The following is a 3931-nucleotide window of genomic DNA, read 5'->3' on the forward strand; positions in this document are numbered from 1 at the left end:
AGCCGCGGCTGGTTCTTCCGGGGATACGCACAACGACGCCTGCGCGTTGGGCAATAAGCCACTCACTTCCTGACTACAAAGCCCAGGATGCAATGGGGCAGTGGAACCCAGGCAAAAGAGCATCTCGGGATTTCTAGTCTACAGCGAGGAGTTCAACGTGTCTTAAAGACAGTGGTTGCTGGTGGCTGCTGTTAGTGATGTTTTCCCACTCCCAGCTTCCGTTTGTTGAGCCCTTACGGCGTAGTAAAGCGTCAGGAGCACTTTATAGGGAGCACTTTAAAGGCGCTATTTAGTTTAGTTTAGTTTTGTTTTTTCCAAATACCCTTTAAAGGAGGGGCTAGCAAGGATTTGAACAGATGTCTATGTAAATATGGATGAAAAATGTTTGGCATTGACCATTATTAGACACAGGTTTTGCCAAATCACTTCCTCCATTGGATAAGCAAACTCTAGAATTATTTTCCCAAAGCTTTCACTCTTAAGGTTTCCAGAGATCCCTTTTGTTCTAGGAATTCATAAATTTATGTTGGTCCTTCACTTTAGAATGCCATGAAATCATGGTCCCTTCAGTCAACCCAGAACTTTGTCTGTCACAATATCCCGGACCATCTCAGTGACTGCCATCCCTGCTGAGAATGAAGACCCCGGCACTAGTCCTTTGAGAACATCTGGGCCAGTTTTTCCACTCTTTCTTGCTAGGTCCTAGACGTTGTCAGTCATCGTAGGGACTCTGCAGTTAGTGCTATCTCTTTGGTTAGTGCGATGAGCTGTAGAGGCAACCCTAGATTTGAAGTTCGCCTGGGGTTCATCACAGCCCTACCATTCACACACAATCTATGTAATTCTAAAGGAGCCCCTCTCCTCCTCTGGGCACAGCAACCACGTTTTATAAAAGGGTTTACCTAAACTGATATTTGAGATCCTTTTAACTTGGACTTTTTTTTTTTTTTTAATTCTAGAATTGCTCAAGTCTTCTTGCAGAAGAATTCAGAGGGAAAGGGCTGCAGAGTGCAGACAGGCACTGCCTCCTTTGGCCCAATGTTCTTTTTAAAATTACTGTTCTTTGACAATATCACATATGTATGGATATGTTCTGGTCACTGCCCCTCTCCCCGTTACCCTCACCATTCTCTCCTCCTCCTTCCCCACAAGCCCCTCCTACTGTCATAGCTTTGTGTTTGTGGCTGTGGTATATTAGGTTTAATTAGGGCTGCTTGCATAAGCATAGGTGAAGAGTTATGGGCAAGTTTGTGGCTCAGCAAAATATTTATTTATGTACATGAGGGTTTTCTCTGCATTCATGCCTGGTCGCCCCTGAGGCCAGAAAAGGGTGTGCATTCCTCTGGATCTGGAATTACAGATATTGTGAGTCCTCCATGGGGGTGCTGGGAATTCAACCCAGGACCTCTAGAAGAGAACTCTCCAGTTCCAATCCAGCATTCTTGGAAATATCCCTCGATAAGTGTCCTAAAGTGCCATCAGCTGGTAAGCAAATTAACCTCCATATCCAAAGACACGAAGTAGTTCCTAAATATAATAAAAAGTTTTTATTATTGGTGGGCCAAGGGTAAGTGTGTCGGTGTTAAATTGGGGCATTATTATTAGGAGTGTGACCTCACCTTTTTTTCTCATTTATAAATTATGAAGAATATTAATACCTGCTTAATAGGGTTGGAAGATCTAGTGAACCATATAAAATGCCTATATGGCAAGCAAACGCTGAGTAACTAGGAGAATATTTTTTAAACATTTCTTAGAGGAGCCAGATACAAGGGAAACACAGGAAACTAAGACCTGGATAATGACACAGGGACACCGTATCAGGGACACTGATAGGTTTTCCAAGCTTCTGTAACAAATTATCACCAACATAGAAGCTTAAAGCAAGAGAAATGTATCCTTTCATTTCTGGAATTCAGAAGTCAGTTTCACTAAGCCTAAACCAACATTTTGAAAAAGCTACTCTCCCCTCCTTCCTAATGCTTAAGAGAAGAGCCTGCTTGTCTTAATTCGGGTTTCTACTACTGTGACAAGATACCATGATTAGAAGCAACTTGGACAGGAAAAGTTTTATTTGACTTATACCTCCTAATCACAGTTCACTGAGGGAAGAAGCCAAGGCAGGAGCCTGGAGGCAGGAGCTGATGCAGAGGCCATGGAGGGGTGCTGCTTACTGACTTGCTTTTCATAGCTTGCTCAGCCTGCTGTCTTAGAGGAGCCAGGACCACCAAGCCCAGGGATGACACCATTTACAATGAGCTGGGCCTTCCCCCACCAATCACTAATTAAGAAAATGTCCTACAGGCTTGCCTACAGAGCATTTTGTCAATTGAGGCTCCCTCCTATCTGATGACTACAGCTTGTGTCAAGTCGCCTAAAACTAGCCAGCACTCCGCTTCTTGCCTGTCCAGATTCTCCTGACAGCTTAGAACGGTGTCATTCCAGTCCATGTTTCCGTCTGCACATCCCTCTTTCTGTCTCTGTCCTCTTTGATTACATATCATGTCTCCCTCTGCTGCTCTCTCATAAAATCTTTTTTTATTATATTTAGAACCCACCTTGAAAATCTTGGATAATCTCCCATCCCAAGATCCTTAATGAGACCTTCAAGGACTGCTTCCAAATAAGGTAACCCAGGTTCTAGGACCGATGGCGTGGACGTTAGAGGGCTATTTTAGCTTAGTATGGACACTAAGTATTTTTCAGGTGTAAACTTTTCTTCATTATGAAAGTCAGCTTAGCCTAAGCATCCTTTTCCATGTTATAAGCCCTAGAGCTTAGCTTCCGACTCCTATTCAGAACTCCAGTGTGAACGAAATATTTGCAGGGAGAGTGGGACAAGGTTGCCTGCATTTGGTAACATGCATTCCAATGAACGAAACAGAAATAGTTCAGGTTCTTACAGTCCTTTCTTATTGTGATAGAAACATAGCTTTTCAATATTCACAGAATGACGAAAACGAAGAAGTATATTTCACAACTCCTTTGTGACCGACTTCACACTTCTCTGATGAGACAAAAAAAATTATTTTTTTACACCCTGAAGAAGGATTAGAATTCTTCTTTTCTGGATTCACTCCTCACTCTTTTTACGATCATTATAATCTACCTCAGGAGGGGGTGGTCCAGAGAAATGACCAACTACAATATTTACACATAAGGAGACTCAGTCACCAAACGGCGCTAAACCTCAATTTCCATATTTTAAATGCACATAGGCAAATGGGAGTGAAAAGTCAGTCCCAGAATAATGTATATATTGTTCTTATTTTTCTTGGCCTTTTTTTGTTTGGTTTTGTTTTGAGACAAGGTTTCTCTGTGTAGCCATGACTGTCCTAGAACTTGGTCTGTAGACCAGGCTGGCCCTAAACTCACAGAGATTCACCTGCCTCTGCCTCTGCCCCCTGCATTCTGAGATTAAAGGAGTGTGCCACCATCACCCAGTGTATATATCATTCCATTTCTCACTCACTTCTGGTAGTGCTAGGGGGTCACAGGCAACAACTCTGATGCTCAAGAGTTTGAGGCTTTAGTGCTGAGCTTGAAATGACTTTGACAAGGCAATGGGGCCATGGCCCTTCCCCTTGTAGACCACACAACTTTGTTGGAAAGGGGAAATGTTTGTTGCTGAATACTTGGTGGGTCCTTGGAATCCAGGGTAGTCACATCTTCCCATGGGTAAATAGAGTTTGGAAGGTGCCAGTACCCAAGAACAATAACCTTGGAATTGTATTGAGTGGAGTAAGCCTCATATTGATAATTAATAGACTTTAGCCAAGTCTTCGTGTGATCTCGAATGGGTTATTTTCCCTTTTAGAGGCTTGATTTCTATGTCTGAAAACCAAATGAATGAGACTACCTCTCAGTATAAGAAAAAAATTTGCAAATCACTGGGTTGTTGCAAGAAAATAAAATCAGAAAACAAAGACCA

This window comes from Rattus norvegicus, chromosome 3 (genome assembly GCF_021556685.1).
Source record: "Rattus norvegicus strain SHRSP/BbbUtx chromosome 3, alternate assembly SHRSP_T2T, whole genome shotgun sequence".
Lineage (NCBI taxonomy): Eukaryota > Metazoa > Chordata > Mammalia > Rodentia > Muridae > Rattus > Rattus norvegicus.